General features: G+C 35.4%; 2 long non-coding RNA genes across 2 annotated transcripts in view; one reads left to right on the plus strand and one right to left on the minus strand.

The window, feature by feature from the left end:
- The first annotated feature begins 6,912 nt into the window (after nucleotides 1–6,912).
- LOC141379192 (uncharacterized) lies at nucleotides 6,913–7,712 on the plus strand. The gene is made up of 2 exons (XR_012395282.1): nucleotides 6,913–6,972; nucleotides 7,052–7,712. It is a non-coding gene; the product is annotated as an uncharacterized lncRNA (long non-coding RNA).
- Nucleotides 7,713–10,070: 2,358 nt separating this feature from the next.
- The window catches only part of LOC100536771 (uncharacterized), a 4,689-nt gene continuing 2,259 nt past the window's right edge, over nucleotides 10,071–12,500 (minus strand). Inside the window, exons 1-3 of the long non-coding RNA XR_001796601.3 lie at nucleotides 11,683–12,500; nucleotides 10,697–11,134; nucleotides 10,071–10,404 (exon numbers count right to left, since the gene is read on the minus strand). The exon at nucleotides 11,683–12,500 is cut by the window's right edge and continues 2,259 nt beyond it. This is a non-coding gene — a long non-coding RNA (uncharacterized lncRNA). The remainder of the gene's footprint in view (nucleotides 10,405–10,696; nucleotides 11,135–11,682) is intronic.

The raw sequence follows: 12,500 nt of genomic DNA on the forward strand, positions 1-12,500 counted from the left end.
ACAATCAGATTAACCTAAAGTTTCAATCAAATATAAGTTATCATAAAGAGACATGGTTAACCTGCAATTTTACAGCACATTAGCTGATGTGATGTGTACTTGGACATGCTTAATGAAGTTTGTTGATGTATGCAAATCATCATTTGACTATCAAATTAAGTTCTGTGTTAATATTGTTCTAGTTCTGCATATGCATCATTACACTGTCAATATAAGTGACCGTGTTAAACTGTAGAGTTGAATTTTCAACATCAGAAGTGTACAGAGCAGAGATCAACATCCCATAATGCAGTTCACCACCACACATAAACCCAAAACACATTAAATACAGAAACTGCTCATGAACAGATGTTCGTCTCAGTGAAAGTGCTGGGCTGTTATCATTCATCAAATGTGGACAAATCCAGCTGTTGGGTGTCATTCACATTTCATATAAATATTGGCCATATCTGACTGTTACAAATATGTGAAAACCAAATTCACCAATTCTTCAGACTTTATCAGGTCAACAGTTCAAGTCATCTTCATTTCTATGAAGCTTTTATGAAAAGCAGGTTAACATAGACCAAAAAATATAGCCATAATGATGTTTCAGGTCATGGAACATACAGCAAATAAAAGATAGTTATAGTGTAGTGCAGTTTTATATATTTAAATTATAATCCAAGTAATTTATCATTTAAATTAACATTAGGATGAAAATATTAGTGAATTACCTGTGCAGATGATGGAGTCTGCAGAGCCGCCAACAGCAGAGCGAGAGCCAGAATCTTCATCATGATGTGGTGATGATGATGATGATGATGATGATGATGATGATGATGATGATGTGGTGATGATGATGATGATGATGATGATGATGGTGATGATGATGATGATGATGATGATGATGGTGATGATGTTGAGCTGCTGTTTGTGCTGATCTGAGATCTGTGTTCAGATTCTGGCAGAAGCACATTCCTCAGGAAGCTTTTATACTCACAGCAACAGCCAATCAGCTGCCAGCATATTATTATTCTGCATATACAAGACTAAATGATCAGCTCCTCCTCTAAAATTATTGTGTTTTACTCTTTTATATATATAACAGAGAGGTTTTAAACACAGCTTTAGACATAATAGTTTTAATAACTGATTTATTTTCTCGTTGCCATGATGACAGTACATAATATTTGACTAGTTTTTTTTGCAAGACACTATTCAGCTTATTCGGTTCATCAGGCAAGTTATGTACAGTATATACAGTACAGTAGTCAACATTTGAAGTGAATCTAAACTTCTCATCAAAATAGTGCTAGAGCTCTTGAAGAGCACTCAGTCTTGTCTTAGGAAACATTTAGAAAAATGCACTTCAAGTGTTGACTACTAAATAAATATGTGTGTAATAGGAAACACTGTGAAAATGTCCTTGCTCTGTTCATTCATTCATTTTCTTGTCGGCTTAGTCCCTTTATTAATCTGGGGTTGCCACAGCGGAATGAACCACCAACTTATCCAACATATGTTTTACGCAGCAGATGCCCTTCCTGTACTGTGAAACACACACTAATTCACTGCGAACAATTTAGCCTACCCAATTCACCTGTACTACATGTGTTTGGACTTTGAGGGAAACCAGAGCACTCAGAGGAAACCCACGCCAACACAGGGAGAACATGCAAACTCCACACAGAAACACCAACTGACTGCTCTGTCCTCCTTGCTCTGTTATAGAATTGTATTTAATGAATTATAATTTCACAGGAGGGCAAATAATTTATTGAATTTTGTCCCTTTATATATATAAAACATGCATTAAAAGATGATCAGAAATGCTGGTGTCACGACCAACTACTAAAACTAACATTTTCCACTAAAGCGTCTAGTTTACTGACTGTTCGTCTCTCATGAATGTTTTTCTCAGTGGTTTTGGTCCATTTTTAGATCAGAACTGAAATTCTTCAAACTGCTCAATCTTCAGATCATCGCGTCACTTGTGCACATCAGATAAGCAGTTTCTAATTCCTTTGAACACGTTGCAAATGTTTTTGCACATCCACATGCAAATGATTATATGCAGTTCTCTGCTGTTTCCTGCATTATCAGTGACATCATATTGACCAACATGTCTTATTTTTGCATATTTTGAATACTCTCACCCCCCACAACATTTATTATTGATGACATATGTTTTACATACAAAATAGCTGAGCAAGTTGTCATAATAATTTGTCATAATGCAGTTCTAGATATTTCCATTAGACTTTTTTTTCTAAATCTGTCTACACTTGGTACATTTCTCTGAGGTGAATCTGGACTTATTTCAGTGAAGGTGTATCTGAAAGGAGCTCGTCCTGTGTTCTCATTTCCACTTTTGTTTTGTGTTTTCTTTGTGCTCTGCTGTCTTTTCTTTCTGTACCACAATGACATGATCTGACAACATATTACAGTACAAAGAGCAAATAATTAAATAAAACTAGCCATGGTTTAGATCAGAACAGCCCTCCAGAGTATTTAAACCTGACGGTTTTATACACACACACTGACACAAGGGTTCGCCACTCTTATAGCACTGACCTGTTCATTGATACACAAATTTAATTTCAAGAGATAAACTAAGGATTTTGAGCAAAAGATTGGCTTTTGCAGGTAATCCATGGTGTTTTGCTGTTTGTGCATGTTGTTTTAAAAAATGTACTCAGTGCTTTGGAGTAATTCTGATCTGAGAAATGCACCAAAGCCACTGAGAAAATCTGTCATTGCCATCTGAAACATATCCTTTAAACCACTAGTTGATGCACATTTTACAGCCAGAAACTTCAAATAATATCAAGAACATCCACAATAAAATCCTGATATTTTATTTTTTATTGTAAAATCATTACAGTTTTACATTGTGTGTTTTAGAGAGATCTGTCTTCTTCATAGAGATCAGTGAGTGTGAAGCAGCAGGGTGGAAATATTGCAAGAAATATTGTGATTGATTCGCATTAAACCTAAAGGAAAGCAATCTCAGGTGTGCAAATAATTCAACATTACATGAAAAACAAAATGAAAGCAAGCTACATGTTGCTGGATAATTTATTAAAAGTGCATGTGTTTTTATATTGAAATGTATTTATAAGCAGTTGTTATGGTGTTTGTGACAGACTGTGACCATGTGTCTAGAAAATACAGCATTAAAATGAAGTTTTTCAGAAAAGCTGACATTGAAATTTACTGCATGTGTTCTATAGGCAAATACTCTGATATTTAATGGAATTCCTTTCTTCCTCATTCATTCTAGTGTTTTAGGTTATAATCTGGATAACGTAATTAGATTACCGAAATTAAGTACTTGTAATTAGAGGAAACTTCTGTTTTAATACTGTAATCAGACTACAGTTACTTTATGGATTACATGATCACATATTATGTACACAAGGGCAACAACTTGTTCATAATTCATTGCTTCTGCTAATTTCTCTCTTTTTTGTGTCTATTTATACAAAATAACATATTGTTGATTATTTTCTTGTAATTTTGCAGTTTTCTAAATGTGCTTAATCTGTAAAATCATGACTCCAAGTAGTCCTATTACACTACCATCAATGTGTTATAAAAGCAATCTAAATGTGTAATAAAGTAATCTAAATGTGTAATAAAGTAATCTAAATGTGTAATAAAGTAATCTAAATGTGTGTTAAAGTAATCTAAATGTGTAATAAAGTAATCTAAATGTGTGTTAAGGTAATCTAAATGTGTGTTAAAGTAATCTAAATGTGCAATAAAGTAATCTAAATGTGTGTTAAAGTAATCTAAATGTGTGTTAAAGTAATCTAAATGTGTAATAAAGTAATCTAAATGTGTGTTAAAGTAATCTAAATGTGTGTTAAAGTAATCTAAATGTGTGTTAAAGTCATCTAAATGTGTAATAAAGTAATCTAAATGTGTAATAAAGTAATCTAAATGTGTGTTAAAGTAATCTAAATGTGTGTTAAAGTAATCTAAATGTGTGTTAAAGTAATCTAAATGTGTGTTAAAGTCATCTAAATGTGTAATAAAGTAATCTAAATGTGTGTTAAAGTAATCTAAATGTGTAATAAAGTAATCTAAATGTGTAATAAAGTAATCTAAATGTGTAATAAAGTAATCTAAATGTGTGTTAAAGTAATCTAAATGTGTGTTAAAGTAATCTAAATGTGCAATAAAGTAATCTAAATGTGTAATAAAGTAATCTAAATGTGTAATAAAGTAATCTAAATGTGTGTTAAAGTAATCTAAATGTGTGTTAAAGTAATCTAAATGTGTGTTAAAGTAATCTAAATGTGTGTTAAAGTAATCTAAATGTGTAATAAAGTAATCTAAATGTGTGTTAAAGTAATCTAAATGTGTAATAAAGTAATCTAAATGTGTAATAAAGTAATCTAAATGTGTAATAAAGTAATCTAAATGTGTGTTAAAGTAATCTAAATGTGCAATAAAGTAATCTAAATGTGTAATAAAGTAATCTAAATGTGTTATAAAGTAATCTAAATGTGTGTTAAAGTAATCTAAATGTGCAATAAAGTAATCTAAATGTGTAATAAAGTAATCTAAATGTGTAATAAAGTAATCTAAATGTGTGTTAAAGTAATCTAAATGTAATCCAAAAGTAGTTAGATTATGTTACTATTGATTAGTGATAAAGTAATCTGAATACATTACAAAGTTTGTCATTACATATCTATAATGTAATCTAAATGTAATCCAAAGGTAGTGAGATTACATTACTATTAACATGTAATAAATAATAGTATTCCAAGTCAAATTACATTATCATTAACCAACCCAGGCTCATTCTCGCTGGCTGATGGCTCACCTCCGTGTGGAGGGCTTTCCCGCCACAAACAATTTGTTCGGTTAGCTTGTCATGTTACGTTGACGGAGTGGAAGCCTGGGGGAGGAGGAGCCGGCTGCGTTCGACGACCGGGTTCGAGTCCAGGGAAGAGTGGTTCCAGAAATCAGGTGAGACTAAAAACAGAATCCAAAAATAAAGCGAAGAGAATGCGGTGAAATCCAAAAATGCGGTCAAAATGGGACGAGAGCTTTTCTTTTTCTGGACAGCTTTTGTAAATCATCGCTTGGGTTTAGGAAAGAAGGATGAGAAGGAGGGTGGCTGGGTCGGCCGATTGGCAATCAGTCAATCAGTCAGTCATTCAGTCAGTCAGTCGGACAGACGATCGCTCCACAGCGGTCTCCGGCGGCTTTTTATGTAAGAATAGGACGGACGCGTATGGCGAACGTTCGCGAGAGGTGAAAAAGTGCGCACAACGGCCTCTTGCGGATTTGCGAAAACAAAAACTGCACAAATACATACCTCCCGGGACGTATTTCACGGTCTCCAGAAACGTCTGCAGGACCACGTTTCCAGAAAAAGCCTGGGTTGTCATTTACCCATTTAGCAGCACAGTGGCGCAGGGGATAGCACTGTGGCCTCACAGCAAGAAGGTCACTGGTTCAAGTCCTGGCATGGCATTTCTGTGTGGAGTTTGCATGTTCTCCTCGTTGTTGGTGTGGGTTTCCTCCGAGTGCTCCGGTTTCCCTCACAGTCCAAACACATGCGCTATAGGGGAACTGATCAACGAAACTGGCTGTAGTGTATGAGTGTGTGTGTGTGAATGAGTGTGTATGGGTGTTTCCCAGTACTGGGTTGCAGCTGGAAAAGCATCTGCTGCGTAAAACATATGGTGCAATAGTTGGCGATAGACTAAGCTGAAGGTGTCAGGACTCCTGGCTGATCTGCTGGTTCTATCTGTTTTGTTAGTTTGGATTAGCCACTTGTTCCTTTGTTTGTGCTCCTGATTATTTCACTCCACCCCTTCATTCTTATTCATTTAGTTAATTTGTTTCACCTGTCTTTGCTCATTTTCTCCTCATCAGCTCCCCTATTTATTCTCTTTGTGCGGTTCTGTGCCAGACTGTTGTTTGCTTCTGACCCTGCAACATCAATTAAAGGTGAACTGAATGTTTTTAGTTAACCTTTTTCTGTTTGACTCCAGGACTCTCTCCCAACCTTTCCAGCCTTTCTGTCTAGTCCCTATAGCCTATAGCGTCCCTATTTTGACCAACACACCTCCTCTGTTTCTACTGGCCAGTCTATTTTTTGTTCCTGGTTATTTCCAGTCATTCCCTCCCGCCAGCTATAACAGCAGAGTCTGCTAGTGTTTCCTTTTGCCATTTTTGTTTTCAGTTTTTGGACTAAATAGTTTTTTGTTCTTTCGCTTGCTGAGCAGCATTTTGTTTATCAAACTGAGTTTTGTGTCCTTTTTCCCCCTGAGGCATTGCCTTTCTTGCTTATGAATTGATCTGTCTGATTTTTTTATTTTATATATATACATATATATATTTTGCCTTTTACAATAAATCATTGTCTTGTGTTTTTTCTGTTTACTGGCCTTGACAGAAGGAAACTGGAATGAATGTATTAACCCATTTAAGCCCTCCAGCATGCATAGTTGCCATTTTCCTTTTCTAAGTAATTTTCTATGTTATCCATATTAAATTTCTTAATGACATGCAAGCAAACAACCATATCAAAGATTTCAGAAAAGAAAAAAGGAATTGATTTTCTTTTTGTCACAGGAGGCTTTCAATTTCTTACCCCCAATTCCATGATGCAAAATGGAGGCAAACCCTCCAAAATAAAGAGAATCTTCATGTTACAAAAAGTATTGTTTGTTCACAAATTTAAATCAGCAAAATCACGAAGGTTTCATCCAAACTAAACAAATACTTCAAGAGATCTGTCGTTTTTTTAATACTTTGTCAAAATTTCAGTCTGCAACTTTAGTTGCTGGTGGGCATATACCTTGTAGATGCATAAATCATGGCAAATTATGGAATAATGTGTTAATAAGTTATTAAATAAAGGTTATTGCTCTGGTTTAATGTGTTTTGCTTTCATAATCCCCCAGTCTAAACATTACTCAACCCTTTAACTGATGTCAGAGAAGGGGGACCGAGACCAGAACTGTGAGTAAGAACAACAGTTGACTAAAGAGAGATGATGACAGGTAATATGGCAAACGGGTAAAGTCTTTATCTTGACTAGATGCGTAGTGGAGCAGGATTGATTGGAACCAGAGACTGATGGTGGAGATGGACACGGAGGAGATCGGGAAACACACAATCGGACGGGAGCCACATTAGAAAGGAGGAGAGATGCAGACACTGGAGGTAAACAGGATCATGCAGGTAAATAGAAGTATTCGCTAAATGTTTCACTGACTGAGTTTGTCCGTCTTGAATACGATGAGGTCGGACACTGAGTAATGTGGAGAGCAGGGTTTTATGGGGCTGAAGTGAGGTGCGGGAGTGATGAGTACTCAGGTGATGGAGATCGTGCTGATTGGGGTGACTGTGAGCTGGCTGATGCAAGTAATTGGGAGTGAGGAGAACCTGGCCTGGCTGTGACAACTGTCTTTACTTTAAAATAGACTTCTCTGATACACAATCTGATGCAGAGCAAAATCCTCACAGTTAAATGAAGTTCTCCCACTGGTCCCACTCCCAAAAGTATTATATGGTTGATATGATAACAGGCTCTAATATAGTTTAGGAATAATTTGCTTGCCAGTAGTGAAAGCAGTTGTTTTCTGTTAGAATGTCAAATGTTTTCCTTTTATGCAAATTTTACACTGAAGGATGGATATGACATACGAAACTATAGTTGCATATTCAAATACAATTTTCTAGAGAAAAAAAAAAAAACCCTGGAGAAAATAAATGCAAAACATGTTCACATCAGACACTATTGACAGGGCTGCATGCATGAAACCATTTAGAAAAATTTGGGTAAACAAATTGATTAATATGTGATAAAAGTAATCTAAGTGTGACCCAAACATAGTCATGTTACATTACCCTATACATGTTGATCAAACTCTAATCTTAAAGTAGTCGGATTGCATTGTATAAACGTGTATATAGTTGCTGCACACTGAAGCCAAAATGTTTGTCTTTAATTTTCGCACATTAAAAAATAAATTCGACCTCCTGTTGTGTGAATCGTGTGACACACCGCCTCTGAAACTTTCGTCTGCCATAGCAAATTCAAACCGGAGAACATTTTGTTTTCATTTTTCACATTAAAAAAACATTTTGAGCCTCGTTTTGACAGTTCAGAGTCACTGTGCAAATGAAAAACCAATGCATCACTTGAGCAACTTTATGACACAAACAGTGTATAATATCAGACAGAACATGGCGGACAGTTGAAAACCTGCTGGATTCAGTGAATGGCACACTTCCCACCTGCTGCTGTTTGACGTGTGTGTGTGTGTTTGTCTCTGTGTTTGTGTCCATACATTTGCACATAGACATTATAAAAGGAAGGCACCTTATGATCTGCTTCTGTCCATTGCTCTAATACGTCAATGCAGCGCCAGCGTCTATTATAATATTAAAGGAACTGTATGCAGCTTCTGTTCAGAATTTGTTCATATACGTAATAGGGAAAGCATCACGAGCAAAATTCCACTGATATCCTGAAATAAACTTTGCATTTCTTGATAATCCAGTTCAGCTGTTTGATGAGGAGGGGAACTCTATCCTCTCGATGTGAGATTAATATCAAGCCGCTTGAAATAGGAACAAACTCTCACACCATCAATACACTCAATAAAATACACACATAACCCTGAACACACAATAGATGAACATTTCATTATTATTGATATTAAAACATCATATGCATCATAACAAAGCTGAATACATGAGCTGTTTCAGTATTGAACAGTATTGGGCAGAGATAAAACTTTGACAATTTAGAATCTGTGAAAAAAAATATTGAAAAAATTACCCGTAAATGTTTCTAAACAAAGTGCTTATCCGTGCATATCACTATTAAAAAATAGTGTTGATATATTTATTTTTACAAATAAATTTACAACATAAAACATGATCTTGACTTAATATTCTGAAGATTTTGTATATACAGTTATAATCTGAATTATCAGCCCCCTGTTTATCTTTTCCCCAACTTCTGTTTAACAGAGAGGTGGTTGCTAAGGCATTGCAATCTAGTTGTTAGGGTGTTAAGTGTTTGCTTAGAGGCTGCTGGAGTGTTTTGAGGGTTTTTTAGGGTGTTCTATGGTTGCTAAGACATTGATAGGCAGTTGCTAGGGTATAATGGGGGGTTGCTAAGGTGTTGTGAGTGGTTGTTGGGTGATTGCTAGGATGTTGAGTGGTTCTTTTCCTATGGTGTTCTAAATGTCAGTTTTGGTATTCTGGATGGTTGCCAAGACATCGTGAGGCAGGTGCTAGGGAGTTTTAGTGATTGCTGAAGTATTGCTAGGCATTTGTAATGTGGTTGCTTACTTGTTTCTAGTGGTTGCTAAGATGTTGTGAGTGGTTGCTAAGGTATTGCTAGCTGGTTGTTAGGGTATTGTGAGTGGTTTCTGAGGTGTTGTCCTTTACTGTGATTGGGAGATGTGTAATGTATGATCATGCTTCTGTGTTTGTGTCAGGATCTGTAATGAAGTGTGTCGTCTGTATGTTCCTGTTTTAAAGGCCAGTTCTTCTACAGAGAGTTACAGTCGTCCACAAGATCATCAGCATTTGTTGATTCCTCCATTCTGTCCAACAATTGTTCTCTGTGTTCCTCCTGATTTACTAATAGTGGACTTGTTTACTGTCAAACAGCTAGAAGAGTCCTGTAATTTACTGGAGTGTGAACTTACACTACCACAGATGATTTGAAGAATGTTCAGATCCAGAGAAATGAGCAGTTTATCTGTCTGTCTGTTTATCTATCTATCTATCTATCTATCTATCTATCTATCTATCTATCTATCTATCTATCCATCCATCCATCCATCCATCCATCCATCCATCCATCCATCCATCCATCCATCCATCCATCCATCCATCCATCCATCCATCCATCCATCCATCCATCCATCCATCCATCCATCCATCTATCTATCTGTCCATCTGTGTGATTTTATACCCTGATGATTCTGTGTTATTAGTTTATTCAGGTGTAGAATGTTATGATTGACTAACAGAATCAGGTATTCCAGAGCGCTGTGCAATAAATTAAAGTCTTCAGAACATAAATAACAACAGAAAACAGAGAAATATTGTGCTTTATTGAAACATTAACAGATTTCAATCCATCTTTAATGGGGAACTGATATATTCTCAGCTGTATCAGTCACTAAGCAAAGCTCATTTACTCTAACACCAGTACAAGTACAGAGAGTTCCCTTATAAATCCTACTTGTGGTGTTTTATTTAGTTAAATACAGTAATTATAGTCAACAAACCCATATGATCAGCTTGTAAACACACAAAAGTAAATAAATCTTGTTTTTCAGATTAACATTTGACAATTGGCGTCAGGCACAGTCCAGATTTGTATGAAAATGGCTTTTATTTAATCATTTACAGTAGTAATAATGTCTAAAACATTAGGCACATTCAAATCAAGACTGAAAACACATCTGTTTAGCTGTGCCTTTACTGTATGAGCACTGTGCTGCGTCCAACAGATTGCACTATCATGTTTTTCTCTTCTTCTTCATTCTTTTATATCACATTTTACCTGTTTTTATGTTTTGTTTTGTTTTTATGCATTTTTATTATTTGTTTTTATTTTTATTTTACTTGTTTCTTTTATTCTTGTTTATGTAAAGCACTTTGAATTGCCATTGTGTATGAAATGTGCTATATAAATAAACTTGCCTTGCCTTGCCTAATATTATCTTCAGCAGTTAATCTCATTAATTATCATTATAGTTCTTGTATTCATGCATATACAGTAGTTACAAAGTTAAGCAAAGGGAAGTAAATAATCAATGTTTTCAGATTAACATTTCAGAATCGGCATCAGACACAGTCCAGATTTGTATGAAAATGGCTTTTATTTCTTATAGTTTACAGTATTCATGTCTAATATTAATTCCAGCAGTTAACCCTTCATGTAAAATCAGCTTTAGAAAGAGAAGAGGAGCAGAATCTGCAGGTTTTCTCAGGGCCACCAAAGAAACACAAAGACCGGAAGAACCAGCAGGTGGATCAGAGCCTCCAGGACCGGCGGGCCATTAGTGGAGTTGTATGAGGGTTTGCTGGTTGATATAGTAGTAGTTGTAGGAACTGTTGTGACTCTAGTAGTTGTAGACACTGTGGTTTGCTTTAGTTATGAAACAAGAAGACAGTATGGACAGTATGTTAAACCACTGGTGACATCTTTTCTACTTCCTGTTTGTCTGATCTGATGAATATTCAAATCATCGTTTAAATATCAAATCAGCTTCTGCAATAATGTTGTTTTAGTTCCGCATATGCATAACATCCTTTGTTACAGTTCTGTTACTGTAACCCAGCATTGATTTTATTTTATTTATTTTTTTGAGTGTACAGTGCTGTAAACTTTATTTCAAGTGTTTTATATGTTTAATAGGGAAAATATGTGACAATTCCTCAGATTTTATCAGATCAACAGATCTTCATTTCTATGGGGCTTTTATGATGTAGATTGTGAAAAGCAGATTAACACAACAGACACAGACGAAGAAATGATAATAAATAGCCATAATAATGTTTCAGTTCACATAGCGAATCAATAAAAAACAGTTATACTTCAATAGTTATGTACAGTTTCATACATTTAAACTATCATTTAAGTAATTTATCATTTTAATCAATATTAAAGCTAGGATGAAAATATAAGTGAATTACCTGTGCATATGATAGAGTCTGCAGAGCCAACACCAGCAGAGCGAGAGCCAGAATCTTCATCATGATGATGATGATGATGATGAGCTGCTGTTTGTGCTGATCTGAGATCTGTGTTCAGACTCTGGCAGAAACACATTCATCAGGAAGCTTTTATACTCACCACAGCAGCCAATCAGCTGCCAGCATATTATTATTCTGCATATAAATAGTTTAAGACTAGATGATCAGCTCCTCCTCACAAATTATTATTATTATTTTGAATCTTTCACAACAGACCGGTTTTTGAACACATTTTTAGACATGATAGTTTTAATTACTCATTTTATTTAGTCTTTGCTATGATAAGAGGACAATATTTTACTGTTTATTTTGCAAGATACTAGTGTTCCGCTTATTGGGTTCATCAGGCAAGTTATTGAACAGTATATACAGTAGTCAACATTTGAAGTGAATTAAAACCTTTCATCAAAATAGTCCTACAGCTCTTGAAGAACACCTAAACAAGATCATTAGAGCTGCTGGTTTCACTACTAACCGCTAAAACTAGCAATTTATCAGCAAAAACGTTTAGTTCACTGACGGTTTGTGTTTAAAATAGTCATGTCAAGCTTTATTGTCATTTTGCTAAATGTGTGAAGATACAGAGGAACGAAATGTTGTGTCTCCCAGGACAGTGATGCTACATAGAGTATAAGTCAGATTTTTTTGGCCCCCTGTTTATTTTTCCCCAATTTCTGTTTAATGGAGAGATTTCTCCAACACATTACTAACTGTAATAGGTTTAATAATTAATGTCTAATGATTTATTTTCTCTTTGC

The sequence above is a fragment of the Danio rerio genome, chromosome 19 (assembly GCF_049306965.1).
Source record: "Danio rerio strain Tuebingen ecotype United States chromosome 19, GRCz12tu, whole genome shotgun sequence".
NCBI classification, from domain to species: Eukaryota; Metazoa; Chordata; class Actinopteri; order Cypriniformes; family Danionidae; genus Danio; species Danio rerio.